The following is a 25,091-nucleotide window of genomic DNA, read 5'->3' as shown; positions in this document are numbered from 1 at the left end:
CGGGAATCGAACTGAGACACCTTCAGCATGGCTTTACTTTGTAGCCGCGGACTCTAACCACTCGGCTAAGGAAGGCCTACGGTCACATATGGTCCTTGGTCTTGTGGACGATATCGGCCTCATTTAAATCGATCGCAGGTCAGTGGAGGAGGTTTTCGAGGCTCTGAAGAATCTGAATATCTCCAAGAATTCGTTGAGGAATATCTGCAAAACATCCTTCAGCAATATTTTTAGGGATCACCCCTGATACTCCTTCAAGAATTATTTTATGAATTTCTCCAGGATTTTCTCCAGAAAATGTTTGGTAAATTCTGGCAATTTTTTTTTCAGGGATTTCCTATGAGATACATCAAATGATTCCTCTAGGAACTCCTCTAAAATTTCTTCGGGGATTTCGCGGATTTCACCTAGCACTCCTTCTCTTAGGAATTCCGCTAGGGATTTGTTCAGAATTTCCTCCAAAGATTTTAACAGGAATTCTTCCAAAGATTCTATCAGGAATACCTCTTTGAATGCCTCCAGAAATATTTACATTTTTTTCTTTATTATTGTGAATTTTAACACATATGGCTAGTTCTTCACTCATACAGAAAAATATTTAAAAGGATTTCTCGTAAAATACATCCAGAGCTCCCTCCAGGAATTCCTTAAATTACATTTCTTCAGCATTTTCTCCAGAAATACCACCAAAACTCTGGAATAATTCCTGGAGAAACCAATGAAGAAGCTCCGGACGGAATCATCGGAGAGATTCTTAAAGAAATTGTTGGATGAAACCCTAAAGGAATTCTTGGAGGAACTTCTTAGAGCAGTGTTTCCCAAACTTTATTAACTTTCGCCCCTTTAGGCTAATATTTTTTGGAATCGCCACTTTAATTTATGAAACACATATGTATGCCAAAAAATGTCTTCGATTTGCATATCCCTTAATATTGTCGGTTATCGGACAATGATTAAAAACGATTAACTGAACAATATTTTATACAGTCGACTATCCACATCTCGATATCTCACCCTATGTCGATGAATTCTTCGGTCCTTTTATTCTGCATATAATTATCATCTCCATGTGTCGATATCTTCGTCGATCGATGTACTGCTCATAACTGCATATTTGTCAAAATCGACATTTTTGAAAATTTCGAGTTTGTACCGAAGAGAGTTATCAAATGACAAATACTTTCGATCAACTTACCGAAATCTATGAGAATGTTCTAGAAAAAAAATATGCATAGTTGTTTTGTCACATTGGCAATTGTAACCGCATAACAGCCACATTGAGATTATACATGAGCCTCATAATGTAGTAGCAACAAAATTTCTATCAGAATTATTTTTTGACTACTCTTCCTATATGCAACATGAGTTGTACAAAATTTCAGCCTCAAATAAGCAATTATGGATTCATAGTGATTTTTTGAAATTTTAGTTTCCTTCAATACTGCAATGAAATGCAAACTAGGTATATCATTTACTAAATGCCTACTTTTGTCGAATGTTACAAATATGCAGATATGGATAGTTTAGTCTTGTAGTTTTTTCATTCCTGATTTTCTTTCCGTACATCGCTATGCCCATTATCAAAGGAAACTAGTTCAAATTTTCGTGATTCAAAATAATATAGGTGCATAAGATGACGTCTGCTTGTTTATTATTTTGCTTATTTTCCTTCGTATTTCCACGCAATCAACGCATGCTTCGTAAACTGTTTAAGGTTAACGTCAACGAATTAACGAAACGACGTTAATCGTTGATTAACGTTAACAACTCTGTTTTGTACGCATATTTATCGATCTACAGCAAATTGTTAACGATTTTCTTCGAATATTTCGATAGGTAATCTCAGAATAACATATTATGAAAACAATATGTGAAAAATAGAATCCATTTCATTACAGCAGTGTTGCCAATTTTGATGATTGTCAATTTACTTTGAATGGTCTTCTAAGAATGAAGCAATTGTGTTTCTATTGTGCTTTAAATGTGACATTGGGACTTAATAAGTACCTCTGTGAAGGCGTAAGTTATTTTTCATATTAATACTATATTAGCACTTCCGTCAGGGCGTACTTTTATCCAAAAAAATCTAACCATATCAGTTCCTTTCAAATTTAAAATATGTTTCTCTAAAAAATATAGGGGAAAAATGATTTTATGATATCTGTAAAATTGTTGCTCCAAAAATAATTCGATTTTTACCATCAGGCTTCTGATTGATGATGTTTTCTAAGAACAAGCCTTTTATGAAAATAAAAAATATAAATTGTCGAATTTTTCAGCCAATTTGAGCAATCATTGGATTTGATAACCTCCAAAAATCGACCGTTCTAATCGTTGTTCTATATTCGTGTGAAATTTAATTATTTTGGAGATTTTTTATTATCACAACATTGTAAAATACTAGTCGAACGATGTACAGAAACCCGATTGAAATTTCATTAATAAATTTAAAAGTTACAGCATGCACAAAGTATCCATTTTATAAACAGTCCTTAATTTCAAAGTTCCATACAAAAAAGTTCCTGGTGTTCAATATTAAACATTAGGATAATTACTTAAAATTCTCAGATAAATGTTTTGAACTTTCAAAACATGTTATCTGTGTTCTCAATGATATCAGTGATTTATCTTTTCGATTCAGAGAAAATCTCAAATACCGACCATTCACATGATATGGAAAAAATGAATGCATATTACAAACATTTTGTTTTTGACAATCATTCAGTGTTTTCTATCATAATTTTAAATGGAACATGCTTAGAGTTCTAAGCAGTCTAAGATAAAGGAAATCAAGAAAATGGTTTAGTTTAGAAATGATTCTCCTTCAGATGCATTAGTAATAGTTTCTTGTTGTATAGTTGTACTTGAGTGTGTTCTTCAAAGATTATAAGTAACAATTTTCAACTGCTCCCATGTCAGCTTTTTCTAGATTTTCGCTCCCCAATTTCTGTTTTACAAATTTTCGCCCCCTTGGACCTGAAAATCGCCCCTAGGGGGGCGAATTCGCCCACTTTAGGAATCACTGCTTTAGAGGATTCATCAGGTTTATAACTGACGGACTCCTAGAGAAAACCCTAGTGGTACTCTTGAAAAAATCAATGGATATATTATTGATTGCTAGAGAAAACCCTGACGGTATTCCTAACAATTCATCAGAGATATTCCAGTTAGCAATAGTTTATGGACGAATCCTGAAAGATATTCCTCTACCTGAAGGTATTCCTGGAAGAAACCATGAAGTTAATCCTAAAGAATCTCTGGAGCTATTCTTAGTAGAATTTTAAAGTTATTTCTTGTGTACTTCGTGGAGGAAACCTTGGACGTATTTTCAGAGGAATCTCTAGAGAAACTCTTGGAGGTATTCTTGGTGGTATTTCTGGAGAAAATGCTGAAGGAATGTAATTTAAGGAATTCCTGGAGGGAGCTCTGGAAGTATTTTACGAGAAATCCTTGTAAATATTTCTGGAGGCATTCAAAGAGGTATTCCTGATAGAATCTTTGGAAGAATTCCTGTTAAAATCTTTGGAGGAAATTCTGAACAAATCCCTAGTGGAATTTCTAAGAGAAGAAGTGCTAGGTGAAATCCGCGAAATCCCCGAAGAAATTTTAGAGTTCCTAGAGGAATCCTTTGATGCTTCTCATAGGAAATCCCTGAAAAAAAATTTGCCAGAATTTACCAAACAATTTCTGGAGAAAACCCTGGAGAAATTCATAAAATAATTCTTGAAGGAGTATCAGGGGTAATCCCTAAAAATACAGTTTCTTCAGAGCCTCGAAAACCTCCTCCACTGACCTGCGATCGATTTAAATGAGGCCGATATCGTCCACAAGACCAAGGACCATATGTGACCGTAGGCCTTCCTTAGCCGAGTGGTTAGAGTCCGCGGCTACAAAGTAAAGCCATGCTGAAGGTGTCTCAGTTCGATTCCCGGTTGGTCCAGCATCTTTTCGTAATGGAAATTTCCTTGACTTCTCTGCGCATAAAGTATCATCGTACCTGCTACCCGATATACGAATGCGAAAATGATAACTTTGGCAAAGAAAGCTCTCAGTTAACTACTGTGGTAGTGCTCATAAGAACACCAAGCTGAGAATCAGGCTCTGTCCCAGTGAGGACGTAATGTCAAGAAGAAGAAGAAGATGTGACCGTGTCATGATAGTGTCATTTCTTTGCTCGCTGGTCTCCTAATATCACCCTGGAGTGCAATGTTGAACAATGAATTCCAAAGTGCGTCTCCTTACTTCCATCTAAATTCACACACGACATTGACACCTCGTCTCCAATCCAAACAGATGGTGAGTCTGCTAGTTATACTCCAAGAATTTATCTAAGTTCATTTGCAAGATGTATCTGGTAATATCTGATTCGTTGTCGGATCGGCCCTCCCAAAAACCAGCCTGGTATTGGCCATATACACATACAAAACAGCAACTTTGGCTGAGAAAACCTTTCAGTTAACAACTATGTAAGTGCTCATAAGTACACTAAGCTGAGGAGCAGGGCTCTGTCTCAGTTGGGACATAACGCCAGAAAGAAAATTAAGATCATATTGTCTACAAAACAGAAACAAGTGATCAGTGGGAGGGGGTGTGTTTGAGGGTCAACCCTCCCTCCCTCTCCACCTTAGTGGATTTTGGAGTAAGTTTTTGGTGTGAAACTACTTGAAATACGAAAAACGCTCTTAAAAGCATGTTTGGCTTATTCAGTTTTGAAAATGTGAATTGAATTTTATTTTTTAAAATTAAACATTTGGATTTGAAATTCAAATTAGTGAGAGGCTTTAGTGATCACCAAAGTTCTTGATAGTGAGACATACTATTAATGAAATATTGTTCATCCCAAAAAATTTTTTGCTACGTGTCGTGTTTACACTTTCGCCCTCTTGGAGGGTTGACAATTCGGAGGTTCTGTTACTAAAATGATGATGGATATTTCCCTTCACGAAATTTTACAGGCTTGCCATAGTGACAACCATTAGCATCCGTAAATTGATGTGGGAGCTTTAAATAACATGAAACTAGTTTTGTTTGAAAAATGACATATTCTCATATTTCCGGGTTTTGCTGGGTTTCCAGCAGGTATTTTTTTTTTAATTTAATTCGTGTAAAATCATACACATTTATGCTTTGAATATGTTCCATGAGTCAAATTTCAAATGATTTTGCCATCGCTAGAGTTACAGTTAACTTGATGATTAAAACTTGACTAAAGTTTGGAAAGAGCTTCAATTTCTAATTGTGACTGTGACTGTTTTAAGTTCATTTTAATACATTTATTTGTTAAATTATATTCAATTTAATTTCTAATTTTCCATCTATTAGAGCAAACTGCAAATATTTCAAATGTTATCGTTCAAAATTAACACTTCTCTTTTAATTCAAATTTAAAAAAAATAAGACTCAGTAACTCAACAGAGAGAGAGAGAGAGAGAGAGAAAAATGAAATTTTGAACTACAAATATTTGGGTACTGATCTGATTACTATTTGATTTAGAGCATAACAAAAGGTTTATTTATATTTTATTATTCTTGTACAAGAACCGCATCAACCTGCTTGATACAATTGTGTCGTTTTCGTTCAATCTATCATAAATTGTTTCAATAATGAAGTAAAACTGTTGGAATTTGATGAATTATTTGATTTTTTTTTCAAAATATTTGATTTCATATTACAAACATTGCAAGGCTTCAGGCTTTTTTTTAAGAAAAGTACTGATCTACAAATTGTGACTTTTAATTGTTGTGACTGCACATAGAACCTATTAAACTGCCAAAGTCTCAATTTCAAAAGAAATTCTTAATTTTATGCAGTTATTCTATTATTTTGCTGGATAAAAGAAAAACAAAATGATGTGGTTGAACCGTCTTAAGCCATCCCAATTTTTGTAAAAATATTCACTTTTTTGCATCGTTCGTCTCCCCTGAGCAATTTTCTGGATACGACACTGAAAATTATATGAAATATTACATGTAGGTCTATTAATTGATTTTATAAAAATAGTTAACTGAGAGATTATTGATCTATTGAACATAATTTGTAAACAACCTTATACAGAAAAACAAGTTGTAGTAGGATAGATGGTCACTAATTTTGTGAGATATTTCATCCTGCTGCTCCATCAGTTCACGCTGAGCATTAGTGCGATACCTAAATTACTTTATTGAACCTAAGAATTCACCTCGCTCGTGCTGTGTATCACGGGCGAGGTTTACTTGGTAGTGTTGTACTTTTACAACGGCGTGAATGGCACGTCATAAATTCTACTCTCACTTGTCCACCTTTATGTAATTAATAGACGACCTAAAACCCTTCAAAATGCATCAAAAGTTCCACGTCATAGGCGAGAAATGCATAAATTGAGTCCTCGCTACACGCGCAAGCGCACCCCCCATCTTCTCTGCACCGTAGCTCAGCTACTAGTGCGAGGAATTTAAAGGGATCAGTCCTTATGAACACACTTTCGCTACTGCGGTGGTCGTGCGGCGACCGCACTAAATCTATTTATGCGTCTGTTTGCAAACCAAACGCCGCGAAGAGAAGAAAAAAATGGCGCATGTTGCGAAGCGATTTCATTTCCCCTTCGCTTCGGCACGACCGACATCTGTCGTTTCCGAGCACTTCATCCACACGCGGAGGCATCAACACACGAACGGACGAACGAATAGAGTTATCAGCCGATATTTATTTTGATTTTTTTGCTCTTTGAAGCACAACTTTCAACATGATATTGTGACGAATCTACAAGAGATACACTTTTGCTCTCAAAGACACTTTGGTAGCTAACAAGTTAATGCATATTTTGTAGAAGAATTTTTTTAACATTAATTACGATAATTTTAATAAAATTCTTAAAAATACGTCAAAAAATGCTGATTTTTCCGTCACTTTTTGCAAACTTTTCGTAATTTGACCCTTTGAATCATTTTCTACAAAAATCACGTCCAAGAAACTAAGATAGATTAGATCATAAGCTTTCGATTTATGCGCTGAGATTAAATGTATGACGCATAATTAATTAGATATGAGGTTTCAAAGATGAACAAGTTGAAAATCTTAAAATCGTGAATAACTCACTTAGCAGTGATTTGCGACCCTATGTTCCATGGGCACTTTTTCATATCTCATGGAGACCTATCAATCCTCAAATTATTAAAAACATGGAACCAAACACCCTATATATATATATATATATATATATATATATATATATATATATATATATATATATATATATATATATATATATATATATATATATATATATATATATATATATATATATATATATATATATATATATATATATACATTACAAGTATTTAGTCATGGGGATTCTTTTTAAAAATCCGGGCTAAACCTTGGAGCCTGGTTGGTCCAAATTCGAACCAAAATCTACTTCTGATGTGCGTCATTGTCGCACAAAACACATACGAATGCAGCACCAGCATTAAATGTGCTGCCAACGGTCGCAATCGTCGCGACAAAGTCCATAGCAGTCAGCAACATATATCCGGCTGGCCAGCGGTCACGACCACGAGGGTCCAATGTGCATCGATGTTCCCGCTGCCTCAGCAATGCCATACGCTGCCCATCAACTGTAAACTGGGCAGCAACCACCCAAATCGCCCCGAGAAGGAAGACATCGTTCGAAATCGCAACACACTTATCATACGAAATTGGAGATGTGGCCATTCTCGGAAAGCAGCCCCGAAGTCACGGTGGAGAACAACATCTCCACGCATACAGTGGCAGGGTATACGATCGATGCCCTGTTCACTGAAATAAAATCTCCATTATATTTTATGTGCAGAAATCAGATAGATGCAAATTTTTTACCTCGCAGTAGATTTTATGTGCCGCATATCAATTTTATTTGATACCAATGAAATAAAATGTTCATGCACATATTTTTCACTTGCATTGTGATGCATTATGAAGGTCGCGTTGTTACAACCTATTAAGGTTGCAAATTGAATTCAAGAATAGAAACTCGTAGAGCAACGGACACAACAGTAAGACGCCTTCTGTATCATCATTTTTTGGAGGTAATCCCATTTTTATAATACGTTACTAAGTATTTATGGTTCCCGTTTTCCAACAGATTCCGAGAAGTAACAGGACTGCATCGGATTAAACTCTACGATGGTGAATGCCATGAACTGCCATGGAATCAGTGCCACGCTCCTAAGAATTAACAGGATTCTCCGACTCTGAACAAATTCTAGCGCAAACACCCATCGCTAATCCCACCTACAGCATACAGTTCACTTCATTATTATTGAGGCCACAAAAATGCAGCCGAGAGTTCAATAAACGCAAATGAGCCTTCAATTAGCTTTTGATTTATTTTTTTATTTAAAGAAATGGGGAAAAATAAAAATTTTGGTCACAGATTATTTATATTGGCGTGATTACTTAAAATTATGCGCAATCGCATTTATTTTATAAAGGCACTGCATTTAAAAGCTAAGCGTTGCCGAGTCGTAACTTTTATGTGCAGAATTAATAAAGTGCAAATGTGAAGCTTGATTGCAAAAATATATGTGCACTGCACATACAATCTAGATGCAGTTTCAGCTCAGTGTTCATCATCGCCGTCATCATCAGCGTCATCGTCTGGCGCTGGCGGCAAAACATACACTGAGCCAGAAATTGCGTACGAATTTTATAAGAGAACGCTTGTGAATTGATTTCTTGACTGGTTTTCTCTCTTTCATAAGACTCTTATGAAACACAAAACGTCCGATATTCACAAGAAACTCTTGTCGTTATCATTAAAGATCTTATGAATATCTTTATTTTCCTAAATTCAAAGAGCGATTCTCTAAATAAATAATGGTCCTAAAGAATTCCATAATTGATATCTATGATCCTTCATAAGAGTATCTTATGATATTATACCTGTTTGTATTATGAACGCAATGATCGATGGAAGTTCACAAGTTTTTCTTATGAGTCTCATTAGATGCTTCTTATGTCTTTATTCCAAAAGAATTTCGTATGAAATTCTTACGTGGTTTTTGATAGGAAGTCGACTGTTTTTACAAGTGATCCTAATCATTGTCATGCGCGCGCTTATGAATCTCAATCGTGAATATTTTGTTATTACCATCTCTCCACATAATTCATAAGATTTTCGTATGAAATTGTTAAAAAAAATCGTACTCCATTAGATTGTCTTATGAATGCCAATGATCAATGCGTTTGATATCCAAAAAGAGTTTCTTATGGAATTATGTAATGAGTGTTATTTCATAAGTCTGTTGTGGAATGTTATAAGATACTCGAATGAAGAACAAAATACTTCTTATATCGTTATTCCATAAGAAATTCTTATGTACCTCATACGTTCCGTTTCCTCAGTGTACGGCGCATCCGGTCGTTGGAGGCAGCGACCAGGCGCAGCCAACTCAACGTCTAAGCGGTCGTCACCCGACGCCGCTTACGCAGCAGTTTAGGTGCTCCAACTGGAGCACATCAAAGTTGGTGCACCCGGCACCAAAAGACGAACGAAAGGGAAGAGTGCACACGGCACTACTGTGTACTAATGTATCAAACTTTGTAAGATTCTGAAATATATTTCGTCAGTCTTTGAGCAAGCGCGAACGGGTAATAGTAGTTTACGGAACAAGTTGCAGAATGATGATTTTTACAGCATGAGTCGTAAATTTATCCTACGAGGCTTGCCGAGTAGGATAATTACGACGAGTGCTGTAAAAATCGAGTTCTGCAACGAGTTACGTACAACATTTTTTGCAATTTCGTAGAAGACCACTTGAGGGTATCAGAAATTGTATCAGAATGCCTTCACCTTTATTTTACAATTTCTGAAAAAATGTTGGGTAATGATTCATTACGCAACTCAAAACAGTTGCGTAATGAGAAAGCGTTGCGTAATGAATCATTACAGCACTGGTATCAGTTAGGTAATGACTATTCCCGCACTCCATACTTCAGTGCAGGAAAGTAGGCCGTTTCATGACAGATTGGCGTGATGAAAAACAGCCTATTACGATGAGAAATTGCAAAAAGTCTTTTTCTTGAAAGAACGTTCCCCGGTTTGTGCACTTTCAACCGTCATCCATGTAAGTAAAATATCACTAATTGCGTCATTATAAGTAAATTAAAAAATGATGTCATTGCGACAATAATGGGTTAGCTACAATTTGTAGTTGTTAGCCTCAAATATGACAATAGTTTAAAACCACTTAATCTATGGATTGTTGCGGTAAATATGAAGTAAGATTGTTTAAGGTATTTTTTCTGTATTATTTACAATTTTTTGAGAATGGTTTAATGCTTTGGAGAAACTATAAAATTTGCTCAGTTAATTAAGGGTTTATAATATGAAAAAAATAAAACAAAATCATAAATATGATAATTTTTTGCCACAATTATTATATCGCAACGGAAATCTGATATATTTCTGTTATAATACATAATAATATATAGATATGATTTGTGCAAATATTAACAATATTTGAGTCAATAGAATTTTTTATATTACCAATTTTGTAAACTGTTTGTCGTGCTTTGAAAACAGATACAAAAACTGCTCTATTTTTATATTTATTACGTTGAGAAAATTTCAAATCGTAAACACAACTACTATGAAACGCAACCATAGTCAGAGACTGTTCTGTATTATTCGTAGTTTTGTGAAAATATTGTAGGTGTTAGAGCAAATAGCCATTAAAAATGTTGAGAAAGTTTGTTTTTTTTTTCAAAACTTAATAACGGTTCGGAAAAATAAAATCAATTAGTCATCTTCATATATATGATATAAGATCAGAAATAGTATATTTTTGTATTACATGGAATTTTGTGAAAATATTGAAGTTTTCTAACGAAATTTCATCGGTTAATTTATACAAGCTTGCCAATTCTAAATGATAACATTTTATTTCACATTTTCAAATCATAAAATACATGGAACTTTGTGGTCAATTCCAGGTTGTTATTACCATCCAACTTTTCTGGTACTTTCCACATTTTTGTGGAAATGTTTTAGTTCTTTAAAAATTATCAAAAATGTTCTGTAAATTTATTTATTATTATATATAGAGTATGCTCCAAACCCTTAAAATGATATGGTCTGGAGGCAGTAGCGCAACCAGGATTTGGCTCTAGGGGGGGGTTTTGCAAACTTAAAAGTGATGTTTTTCGTAAATGTTATTCCGGATAAAAAATTCAGGGCACATGTTTTTTCTGGATTGAAATCAATAAATAACGAAACAACATTTGCAAACCTAAGCTTCTCTCGTCCACCCTAGACATACAGTTCTATATAAACTAACTCCGCTAGCCAAAGGGAATATGTTGTACCTATCGAAATTTCCCAAGTTTTGCTAAGGACGGTGATGGAGGATAAAAGAACTTTCGGATTCCAAAGAATATTTCGTTCCTTATACAAAATTGGCGTAGATTTTACTTCTAAAGCATGATTGATTTAGAGGGATTCCACGGAGGCATGCAAGTCGATTCTGATCGACCATTTCAAAAATATCTGAAACTTTGCACAGTTTTTCAGTTCCATCTAAATCGTCATTTTCCGATATCAAATCTTCAAGTTGAGTCACGACTAACTTTTCAAAAGGGTGTATGTGAAAATAGTTCAAAAATATTCAAAAAGCTGCACAGCAAAAACGGTTCGTTCGATTGTTAAACAACTAAAGAAACAAAGTTGGACAACTAAATAAAGATTCCAAAAAAATACACAGTAAAAAAATTTTTTTTTGCATTAAAAAACATCATTTTTGTCACAAAAACTCAAATATCTCAAAACCCTATCGGAATACCAACGTAATTTTTTGAGGGAAACCGGTCCATTATATTAGCTATCTACCATAAAAATTTGGTGATGGTAAGCCAATAAACAAAAAAGTTATGACATTTCAAACATGTCACAATTTTCACATTTAGTAGAAAAAAAAAATCAATTTTCAATTTGCGTACTTTCATTGAAATAAATAACGAATGGATGAATTGTAGCTTGTTGTACGTTCCAGTGATGGGACTGCACTTCATCTTGCAATACAAAGCTATAGTTTTCAGAAAAATCACAAATGACTAAACTTGTTTCTCATGAACATACAAAGAGTTTAAAATTATGAAACTGATGGGTTATTGCGATATATATGAAATTATTGTTGAAAACCTGTATTTTCCTGTATTTTTCACTATTTTATGAAAATATTGTAGTTTTTCCTGCAGAAATATATAATCAGTGTCCTGCAAATTTGATGGCCTTAAATATGAGTATATTTTAAGACTATAAAGTGTTCGGGTCATCGCGATAAATTTCAACTTATAGTTGAAAATGTATTTTTTCTGTATTTTACGTAGTTTTGTGAATATATTGTAGTTTTTTGAATGGCTAACAATCAAAAATTCAATGCCAATTGCTTGGTTACACTAATACGATCATCATACAATAAAAAATGTATAGGTAATCATGATAATTTTCAAGTTATCTACAAATTACTGCCGGTTAGAATTTTTTTAGGACTTGCTCCGGTGTTTTAAGTACTACAAATCAAACAGTAGTTTTTCATTTGGCACATTCCTGTAGGTGCCAAAATTTTACAAATCAAGATATAGAAATCAGCAAGTCCTAAAAAAAATCTAACCGGCAGTAATTTGTAGATAACTTGAAAATTATCATGATTACCTATACATTTTTTATTGTATGATGATCGTATTAGTGTAACCAAGCAATTGGCATTGAATTTTTGATTGTTAGCCATTCAAAAAACTACAATATATTCACAAAACTACGTAAAATACAGAAAAAATACATTTTCAACTATAAGTTGAAATTTATCGCGATGACCCGAACACTTTATAGTCTTAAAATATACTCATATTTAAGGCCATCAAATTTGCAGGACACTGATTATATATTTCTGCAGGAAAAACTACAATATTTTCATAAAATAGTGAAAAATACAGGAAAATACAGGTTTTCAACAATAATTTCATATATATCGCAATAACCCATCAGTTTCATAATTTTAAACTCTTTGTATGTTCATGAGAAACAAGTTTAGTCATTTGTGATTTTTCTGAAAACTATAGCTTTGTATTGCAAGATGAAGTGCAGTCCCATCACTGGAACGTACAACAAGCTACAATTCATCCATTCGTTATTTATTTCAATGAAAGTACGCAAATTGAAAATTGATTTTTTTTTTTTCTACTAAATGTGAAAATTGTGACATGTTTGAAATGTCATAACTTTTTTGTTTATTGGCTTACCATCACAACATTTTTATGGTAGATAGCTAATATAATGGACCGGTTTCCCTCAAAAAATTACGTTGGTATTCCGATAGGGTTTTGAGATATTTGAGTTTTTGTGACAAAAATGATGTTTTTTAATGCAAAAAAATTTTTTTTTACTGTGTATTTTTTTTTGGAATCTTTATTTAGTTGTCCAACTTTGTTTCTTTAGTTGTTTAACAATCGAACGGACCGTTTACCATTTTCATCCTCATACGTCCATAAAAGCTGCATGAAGAGCTTCGCAGCTGTAATAGTGGCACCGATAAATCCCAGAGGATTAAACAGCGTAGCGATGACAAAGAGAACCTGCCATTTGGTGAAAACCTCTTGATTACCATATGAAAATTCGAACTGGAAGCGAATACATCAGTGTTTGGCAACCAAATCAATCCTAAAGTTTTCACAGAAAAATCCGGGTCCATCTTTATTCCTTCTGAAGGACGAAGAGCAAGATTACAGTCGGGTTTACCATGCAGAGCCTCTGCACAGTTAGATGCCCATTTTATGAGCTGAAAACCACCACTACTCACTATTCCGTTTAGCTGAATCTGCACTTCCTTAGGGGCGGTCCATTAATTACATAAGGGGTTATGGGGGGAGGGGGGGGTGGTTCTGAGATTTCTTACGCGCCATATAAATTATTTTTAATTTTCATACAAAAAATCTTACCATGGGGGGAGGGGGGGTCAAAAACCGCCAAAATTGTCTTACGTAATTAATGGACCGCCCCTTAGCCTCCTCGACGCTATCACAACCCGTGATTACGTCATCCAAATACGTTTCTTCTGCGATTGCCTGCCAACGGGTATCGCTCTCCTTCATCCATCGCCAATTGGTTAAGTGTGCGAGTAACAAGGAACGGAGCTGGTTTTGTGCCATACGTAATGGTATCTATTTCCTCTGTCGGTGATGTGCGCCACAAAATTGATTGAAGCGGTCGATCTGCAGAACGCACAAAGATCTGGCAGAACATTCTACGTCACTAACTAGCAATATCTGTTTTGTACAGCAACGAAGTATGATAGAGCGTAGGTCCTGTTGGATTACCGATCCCGCCAGCAACCCGTCGTACAACGAAACACCACTGGACGTTTCGCATGATACGTCGAACACTACGCGTACCTTGGTGGTGGTGCTAGCCTCCTTTACCACCGGGTGATGTGGGAGATAACAGCGTTTGTCCTTCTCCTGATCGCGTTCGACCTGTGACCTAACTGCTCGTACTCCTCCATAAATGCAACGTAGGTGTGCGTCATTAGATAAACGACGCTCGGTACTCAAAAAACGTCGGAATGCGATCTCCATTGATTCGCCCAACCGAAATATGACGTTCTCGTCCCTTGGTAGAAAAGCAGTATAACGACCATCCGTTCCACGCTGCACTGCGCTCGCAAACGCTGCTTCACTACGGTTCTCTACTGGTGAATAATTGTTAGCCGATTCTATGTCCTCGATTGCCCAGAACCGTGAAAGTGCGTCCTCCAATTGATCCATGGTTGCCACATTACATTTGATTTGCAGGCTATGGTCATTATCAACGAAACCTCCAGTGACTACCCAACCAAAAACTGAATCTTGAAGTGAGGGAAGGTCCACAACTAAGGCTATCTTTCGACCTGAAGCGAAGAAATCGAAGAACGCTTCAATTCCGAAGACAAGGTCTACTCCCGAAGATACCCAGAAAGATGGATCAACAAGCTCGATTCCTTCTGGCAGTGTCCAACTGATGGAGTTCAAACTAGTGGTCGGAATATTTACAGTGACTCTCGGTAACACTAGAAGCTCATTCTTCGTGAGAAATTCGAAACGCGCGAACGAATTTCAGTTGATATCCTTTGTTTCACCTTGGTGGCTGCCTGACCAAAACCTAGTACCGCAATATCCACCCTGCGCGACGTGTGACTTTCAATCGTTGACTGAGTCGCTCCGATATGAAATTGCTTTCTGAACCAGAATCCAAGAGTGCACGAGCTGGAATGCGATTGCCATCGTCATCCTGAACGACGATAACTGCTGTAGCAAGCAAAAACTTAGAAGACCCCTGCTGGGTCGCGCCCGCCCATAAACTTCCGTTGTTCGTAGCTGCCATGTTTGCTACTTGTTGAGGTACACACTGAAAATATATATTGGTTTATATTACGAAATCGTTCGTTTGAACTACGAAATTATTCGTTGTTTTCTGCAACGAAACAGTTTCGAACACTGAAAACATCTCTTCGTATTTTATCCAAAATCTATTTCGTAAAACAAGATTTCGTACATATAACGCTATTTTCATTCATTGTACGAATTATTTATACTTGACAGAATTTCGCGATTCAGCGACTTTACGAAATAATCGTAAGATGTACGATATACAATTCAGTTAGTGCTCAACTTCCGCGCGGATCAGTCGATTCATATCGACCGAGCGTATTTCGGAAGGCTCTCACGTTTCATCTGTACGTTTATTTATCGAATCTCTATCATCGCATCACGTAACACATCATCACGTCGACGTAGTTCGCGATGCCGCGTCGCGAAAACACGTTTCGCGTCGATTATTCCCAATTTCCAAAACAGCTTTCACACGACGAAATTCATAAGTTCGTCGGGAAAGAACTTGGTCTTTCGAGAGAAAATGTGCTACTTCTCCAACCAAGTAGACGGCTCGGATGTACATTCGTTGAGGTGAACAACCTTGATCTCGCCGAAGCAATTGTCAAGCAACACGACAACAAACACGAGTTTGTTTTCGACGGGAAGATCTACAAACTACGAATCATGATGGAAGATGGTGCAGTGGAAGTACGTCTGTTCGATCTCTCCAACGATGTGTCCAACGAACAAGTTGCCGAGTTTCTCGGCGATTATGGCGATGTTCTCAACGTTCGTGATCTGCTGTGGGACGAACGATCCGCCTTCGGTGGCATTCGGACGGGTGTTCGTATTGCTCGGATGGTGGTTAAAAAAAACATTCCTTCTCTGGTATCAATTCTTGGAGAAGAGACGGCAGTGGGCTACAAGGGGCAGCGTCAGACGTGTATTCACTGCCAAGAGTTTGTACACGTCGGCATCCCATGCGTCCAAAATAAAAAACTGCTGGTACAAAAACTTGCAGCAGACCAATCGTATGCTAGCGTTACGAAACAACCAACAATATCGAAAAAAACAGCAGTGCCAAACCCTTCCCGAATGAATGTTTCGGAGTCCAAGATGCCTGCAGACACATCACGAAAGCAAACAATCGAATCCCGAGCTGCTATTACTGCGGCAGTACCAGAGAAGATCACGATGGCACCTCCCGTTGCCCCCACTGCGCCAAACAAACATCCCGCAGCTCAATCTACTATTGCTTTCCCGCCGGTATCAGCATTGATCGGCAACAACGCACATCGTAAATCAGACGGGAACGAAACCGACAGCTCCCAGACATCGAACACCTCAAACAACAGCCGACGAACGCGCAGCCAGCGATCGCCGCCTGGGAAGAAAATGCGTCACAGCAAAGAAGCTCATTTCGAACACGGCCGAGTCTCCGGGGACGAAAGACAACAATAATGGAGCACACCAGCGTCAACATCGGGACTGTTAACATCAACACAATTACCAACACAACCAAGCTCAACGCTCTTCGTACTCTCGTTCGTACACTCGATCTTGACATCATCTTCCTGCAGGAGGTAGAAAACGATCAGCTGACATTAGCTGGTTACAACGTCGTTTGCAACGTGGATCATATGAGGAGGGGAACTGCAATTGCCCTTAAAGAGCACATAAAATATTCTCACGTGGAGAGAAGCCTAGATGGTAGGCTACTGGCTCTGCGTATACATAATACGACGCTATGCAATGTTTATGCTCCTTCTGGAACCGTTCATCGTGCCGAGCGAGAACGCTTCTTTAATAACACCATCGCATATTATCTCCGTCATAGAACCGATCACGTCATCTTGGGAGGCGACTTCAACTGCGTGATACGACAACGCGACGCAACAGGTAACAATCCAAGTCCTGCTCTTCAAGCCACTATACAACAAATGAGGCTACATGATGTGTGGCCGCTGCTGCGATCGAGAGAAACAGGTTTTACCTACATCACGCACAACTCGTCGTCCAGGCTAGATCGGTTTTACGTGAGCGCAAGCCTTCGCGAGCAGCTGAGAGCAACAGCTGTGCATGCCTGCTGTTTTTCAGACCACATGGCTGTTACTATGAGAATCTGCATTCCTCTCCCAGATAGAGCACACGGTCGTGGTTTCTGGTCATTGCGTCCCCATCTCCTCACCACCGAAAACATCGACGATCTTCAGATTCGTTGGCAATATTGGACACGTCAACGTCGCAACTACCAATCATGGATGGAATGGTGGTTGCAATTCGCTAAACCGAAAATCACATCTTTCTTCCGTTGGAAATCGAAAACGGCTTTTGAACGATTCCATCGAGAACAGCAACGTCTGTACGAGCAACTGCGGCAAGCGTATGACGAGTACCACAACAACCGTGCTATGCTGGCCACCATCAACCGTGTCAAAGCTGAAATGCTCTCACATCAACGACGGTTTTCCGAAATGTTCGTTCGTATCAATGAAACGTTCATAGCCGGAGAACCTTTATCCTCCTTCCAGCTGGGAGAACGTGCACGCAAAAAAACCATCATCGAGAAGTTGAGAAACGAGAGAGATGAAATAATCGACGATTACAACGCAATCCACGATCACAAGGTCCACCATTTCACCAGCCTCTACGCACGGGAGAATGTAGAAATTGAAGATGCAAGAAGCCCTTTCCGATGCGAGAGAATTATTCCCGAACAAGATGTCACGAACGAAGCCTGCATGAACGATATAACCACGACCGAGATTCTTTCTGCTATCCGAACAAGCTCATCCAAAAAGTCACCGGGTCCCGACGGTCTTCCAAAAGAGTTTTATCTGCGAACATTCGGGGTAATACATCGAGAGATAAACCTAATAATGAATGATGCCATCCGATCTAATTTCCCAACCAAATTTGTCGACGGAGTGATTGTGCTGGTAAAAAAGCGTGGAACAGGAGACACCGCTCGATCGTATAGACCGATTAGTTTGATTAATTTCGATTACAAAATTTTGTCACGCATTATGAAGCAACGATTAGAGAATGTACTCCGAGCATACCCCGTCTTGACCGACGCGCAAAAGTGCTCAAATGACGGGCACAATATCTTTCAAGCTACGCTCGCATTGAAGGACAAAATTGCTGAACTTAAAGCCAATAGACGAAATGCCAAACTCGTTTCATTCGATCTCGAAAGTGCCTTCGACCGCGTTGATCATAACTATTTGTTTGACACTATGAGGGCGCTCGGTTTCAATACGGATATGATAGCCTTGTTCGCCCGCATTGCAGCAGCCTCATCTTCTCGTCTGCTGGTGAATGGACATCTTTCTCCATCGTTCCCCATCCAACGATCGGTCCGCCAAGGGGACCCACTTTCGATGCACCTTTTTGTCATCTACTTGCACCCTCTTTTACGGCAGTTAAAAGAAGTGTGTGGTGCTGATGTAATCGTAGCCTATGCCGATGATATCAGTGCTATCATTACCGACATCGAAAAGCTGAACCAAATGCGAAATTTATTCAGGGAGTTTGGACGCCTGTCAGGAGCTCGCCTGAATGAACAAAAAACAACGGCCATTGACGTCGGCCTCCTCAACACACCTCTGGTTGTCCCGTGGTTGCGCACGGAAAACAAAATCAAGATTCTCGGCGTGATTTTCTCCAATTCGGTGCGCGAAATGGTTTCGCTCAATTGGGATTCTCTCATCACGAAATTTAATCAACAAGTTTGGCTGCATTCTATGCGCAGTTTATCACTTCACCAAAAAGTTACGTTGCTTAACATCTTCCTGCTATCCAAAATTTGGTACATCGGAGCAAACCTAGCACCAATGGCAGTACACACCGCAAAATTAACTACAACCATGCGACGGTATCTTTACCGTGGAGTAAGCGCAACTGTTCCTATGCACCAATTGGCTCGTAGGAAAGAGGATGGCGGTTTAAATTTGCACTTGCCAGCCTTTAAATGTCCCGCTCTGCTAATGAATCGCCACATACATGAGATTGCTTCACTTCCATACTACAATTCAATTTTAAATCAAATCAATGTTCCAATAAACTCCATCTCCGATCTTCCGTGTTTGAAGCAAATCCTCAGTAAATTTCAAAATCTTCCTTTCCAAATTCGCCAAACTCCTACTGCTGATCTCATCTACCGTTACTTAGTGAAAAACACCGACAAACCAAAAGTTGAGCTGATCAACATCAACACGAACTGGAAACGTGTGTGGAGAAACATTTCGGACAGAGCACTACCACCTCAACTGCGAAGTGATTTGTTCATGTGGGTTAACCAGAAAGTACCACATCGGCGTCTGTTCTACGTAATGAGAAGAGCGGACGGGGAACAATGTATGCACTGCGATGTGCCTATCGAAACAATACAACACAAATTTTTCGATTGTATCAGAGTACGGGACGGCTATAGGCTGCTACAACAGAAACTACTAACACTGACCAACGGACAGCGCAATTTTCAGTCTGCTGATCTTCTGCGGCCTTCTTTAGAATGGATTTCGACACCAACACGAAGAATGGTTCTGAAAGTTCTAATGAATTACATCATTTTCATTCAAAGCTGCAATGGTAGAATAGATGTAAATGAACTAACTTTCAATTTAGACGTCGTAGTTTAACAAATTATGTAAATAGTTTTAACTAAACCAAATCGACAAATAAACGTTTAAAAAAAAAAAAAAAAAAAAAAAAAAAAAAAAAAAAAAAAAAAAAAAAAAAAAAAAAAAATCGTAGATGTGCGTTATCGTGTTGTTCGTATTACAAATTGTTTAGTATTACGAAACTGATCGTTTAATCTACGAAATCATCCGTTGTTTTCTGCAACGAAAGGTTTCGTAGACACATTTCGTAAAATACAACATGACACGACCGCAACCGAGGGAGGTAAGAAGAAGCGCATATAAATGTTCGTTCTGAATACGAAACAAACGAATTTCGATTACGAAATGTTTAGTACATTATAACAATGATTGTTTGTTTTGATTTCGAGCTTGAATCATATTACGAAGCTGGTTGCATACATTTTACACTGAAAATATATATTGGTTTATATTACGAAATCGTTCGTTTGAACTACGAAATTATTCGTTGTTTTCTGCAACGAAACAGTTTCGTAAAATGTATGCAACCAGCTTCGTAATATGATTCAAGCTCGAAATCAAAACAAACAATCATTGTTATAATGTACTAAACATTTCGTAGTCGAAATTCGTTTGTTTCGTATTCAGAACGAACATTTATATGCGCTTCTTCTTACCTCCCTCGGCTGCGGTCGTGTCATGTTGTATTTTACGAAATGTGTCTACGAAACCTTTCGTTGCAGAAAACAACGGATGATTTCGTAGATCAAACGATCAGTTTCGTAATACTAAACAATTTGTAATACGAACAACACGATAACGCACATCTACGAATTGTATATCGTACATCTTACGATTATTTCGTAAAGTCGCTGAATCGCGAAATTCTGTCAAGTATAAATAATTCGTACAATGAATGAAAATAGCGTTATATGTACGAAATCTTGTTTTACGAAATAGATTTTGGATAAAATACGAAGAGATGTTTTCATTGCAGAAATAGTAGCTGGTTGTGCAGAGGAAGAGGATGTAGCTTCCGAAGATTCCTTGGAAACTGTGCTGACCTTGGTAGACCTTGAATTAGTATTCAGATTTCCTTCCGAGTTAAAACAGACGAGCGTGTGGTGTCGACACTTGCAATGCCGACATGAATACCTTGACCGACAATCCCTTGCTAGATGTCCTTGTCGAAAACAGTTCCCACACAAAGAATTCGACCTCAGTAACGAATCCCTGTTCGCTACCGCCATTTGCATAAATGTGCTACATTGGAATAATTGATGGTTTCCCGCGCAAGCTACACATCGTACACCTGATACCTGTGCCATGTTGCAACTTGTTCTTGTTGGCTTCTTTCTTGGAGGGAGTTGAGGTTGAGATTGTTTGGGTACCTCTGCTGCTCTATTCGGTAAGGATTCCAGGATGCGAACTCGTCTTTGAAGAAAAGAACTCTTCCCAACCTCATCGTGTGGATAGATCAAGGCGAGACGTCAGAAAATTGACCAAAAGGAGATCCTTATAATCAACCGGCTGGACTATTCGATCCAAGGTATGCAGAATTTTTTCGAAACCCTCAACCAAAGAGTGCAGTTCGTTAGCTGACTCCTTTGATAGAGTCGGAAGTTTGATTAGTGATTGTACTTGGCGTTTTTTCAACTGCTTGCTATTATTATATCTTTTGAATAGCAAATCCCATGCCACTTGATAATTAGCAGTGGTAATCGGCAATGGATCAATGAGAGTTCTTGGTTCACCTTGTAAGCAACCCTTGAGGTAATGCAGTTTTTCCACATCTGGAAGATCAGTCTTCCAGTGAATCAGACAAGTGAACAAATCTCTGAAATTCAACCATTCATCGATTCCGCTACTGAATGTTTGAAGTTTTATCTGTGGAAGACGGACATGATCGATTGAGGTTGTCGAAGGTTGATCGTTCCCTCGTATGAATTGGTTCAACGAAGTATGCCCCTGCCTCTCCCTAGCCTTAACAGTTAATATACATTTAGCTAAATAATATCTATCGCTAAAGTCCGGCCTTTTCTGCTCAACTTGATCATCTTCTTCGTAGAAATCGTCTTGTGATTTGAGCTCATCGACTATTGCTCCATGTTTCTCCCACAGCTCATCGATTTTTTCTAAACGAAGAAGGATTTGGGTAACAGTAGTTGTTTCCTGAATCTTCTCAGTAAACCGCCAGATATCGTTGAAAGCCAGCTCAATCTCGTTCAACTTGGTGGTAAGGAGCTTCATGGTTGAGTCCACAGTACACAGCTTCTTGGTGGGCATGATGGCAACTCGTAACGGGTGACGTGCAATTGAATAAGAAATATCGCTGTATTGTTCTGAACGGTGCACCGCCTCGCTTCGGCGGACACACACTGTGCTTCATAAACTGACCTTCGCACCGAACAGTTCAGCTAGGATGATTTAAAGGTGAACAGTGATAAATTAAATCCAACCGTCAGTCACTTTACGTGGGTAGATGAATTCTCAGTGGCGTTACAGAAATTGTTGAGGAGGAAACGAAACTAGTATGTAGTAGTATGGACTGGATGTCTAGCTTCGGCTAGACATATACCGTGGCAGCTCATCTTGCAAACCAACGATGCTGCAATAATCCAATCAACTAATGCGCAGTTCATCAACACAAGTATCAACTCCAATTGTGACGCCAGCGACATCGAAACTCCAGCAGTAAATTTCAGGAATTTCTGAATTTCAGGAATTTCTGAAGATATTCCTGCCGGAATTACTCCAAACATTCACTCAGAATACACTTCAGAAACATCCTGCCCCATGATGCTTGCACGCATTTCTTGCAGGGATTTTTTCAGTGATTCCTATAGGAACACCTAAAGAGAATTTTTCGATATTTTTTCCAGGATTTCTTCTGGAGAATCCTCCTGAAAGTTCTCCAGGAATTGTCCCAAGGATTTTTGCAAAAAATCAGTTATTCTTCCATGTAGTCTTGGGATTCCTTCAAAGATACCTCCAGGATATTTTCCAGAGATTTCCTCTTCCTGAAATTCCTCCAGAAACTCTTACAGCATGTTGTTTATGGATTTTCATCTCCAAAGAATTCTATCTGCAAGACATTCCAGAATCAAGGAATGCCTCCAAGCATTCATCCACGGACGCATACAAATATTCTTCAAGTGATTACTCTAGAGATCTTTCTAGTTGAAAATCCAAAGGTATTTTTCCGAATCCTTTCCAGGGATTCCTTAATGAATCCTTCCAAGGATTCCTGCAGAAGTTCTTACAACAATTCCTTTTAGGGGTTTTCAGTTAATCGTATAAGGATTTTACCACTAATTCCTTAAGGAATTATTCCAAATATTCCTCCAGGGATTTTTCCAGTAATTTATTTAGGAATTCCTCCAGATTTTCCTCTGAGAATGCAAGAGTCTTCGTTAGGGACTCCTTCATGACTTTTTTCAAAGATTCCATCAAGAAATACTCCGGAATACCTCAGAGAAATTTCTAAAGAAATATCCGGAGGATTTCTCGGAGAACCACATGTAGAAACTGCTGGAGCAATCCCTGCAGGAACTTCTGGAGGAATCCCTGAAGCGACTCCTGAAGGAACTCATGAAGGAATTTCTGGCGGACTCCATGGAGAAATCTATGGAAAAAATCCTGAGAAAATCCCTGGAGAATCTGTTGAAGGAATCCCTTAAGGGATATCAGGGATACCATACACTAGTGAAACTCCTGTAGGAATCTCTGGAGGAGCTCTTGGAGGAATCCCTGAAAAAAAAAACTGCTGAAAAAACCTATCTATCCTTGGAGAAACTTCAGGACGAATATTTAGAGAAATTCCTGAATACCTGGAGAAACTCCATAAGTAATCCCTGTAAAAACTCCTTAAGGAATTCGTGGAAGAAACCCTGAAAGAAATCCTGGTAAAGTCCCTGAAGGATCTTTTGGAGGAATCTCTGGAGAAACTTCTTAGAAATTTCTAGCGGAACACGTGGGGAAATCCTTCGAGGAACTCTTGGATGAATCCCTGGAGAAACTCCTGAGAATATACATGGCGCAACTCCTGGAGGAATTCCAGCAGGAATATTTGGAGTAAATCCTTGAGGTTACCCATCGAGAAACTTCTGGAGTAATTATTTTAGGAACTACTTGAGAAGTATTTGGAGGAATTTCTGAAGGATTACTTGTAATAATCCCTGGAAAAACTCTTTGAGGAAAACCTGGAGTAATGTCTGGAAAAACTCCTGGAAAAATCTCTGAAGGAACTCCTAGAGGGATTTCTTAAGGAACTCATAAAGAAATTTCTTAAGGAATTCCTAAAGAAATTTCTGTTGATACGTCTCAAGGAATCTCAAAGATACTGCTGGGGGAATTCTGAATGGAACTCCTGCAGCAATTGCTGAAGGACCAAATGTAGAAATTCCTGAACGAACTCCTGGAAAATATTTGGAGGAATTCCTGCAGTAACTCCTAGACAAATTCCTGAATGAACTCCTAGAGGAATTCTTGAAGGAACTCCTCTAAAAGTTCCTTCAAGTATTCCTCTAGGAGTTCATTAAATTCCTGAAGAACCTCCTGGATGAATTTCCGTGCGCGTGTTGCACCCACTCTTTTTGCTCGTCGCATTCGCTCTTATAGTCAGATTGGCTTCGTGATAGCGGAGTTTGTTTTGGTCCGTTTTCGCACTGATCGGGAATCATTCGGCAGAATTTTTACGACACTGATGCCTAGTGTGGATGTAACTGATCTGGATGCCAGACTATTGGCGAGAAACAAGTTTGCTACGCCGCCAATAGACCCGACCACCCCTCGAGCCCACGATGCGAAAATCCCGTGAATTTCGGGAAGGATGTTGCCGTTCTTTGGAGCGGGCTCGCGTCAAAACAAATCTATCCGCTCTTCAAGCTGTGTAGTATGGGCAGACCATCTGCATCACCAAAATCCTGCTCCAATTAGTCAAACTACCTAGCTCTTTGCGCTCATTTTCGTTTTATACCGGCCAGAGCAGTGAACAATATTTTAGCGGGATGCTTGTCCGGCATTCTCACAACGTGCCCCACCCATCGTACCCTTCCAGCTTTGATGACTTTCTGGATACTGGGTTCACCGCAGTGTTCCGCAAGCGTAATGGTTCATTCTTG

Source organism: Aedes aegypti, chromosome 2 (genome assembly GCF_002204515.2).
Source record: "Aedes aegypti strain LVP_AGWG chromosome 2, AaegL5.0 Primary Assembly, whole genome shotgun sequence".
Classification (NCBI taxonomy): Eukaryota; Metazoa; Arthropoda; class Insecta; order Diptera; family Culicidae; genus Aedes; species Aedes aegypti.
Note: the sequence above shows the minus strand (reverse complement) of the source record.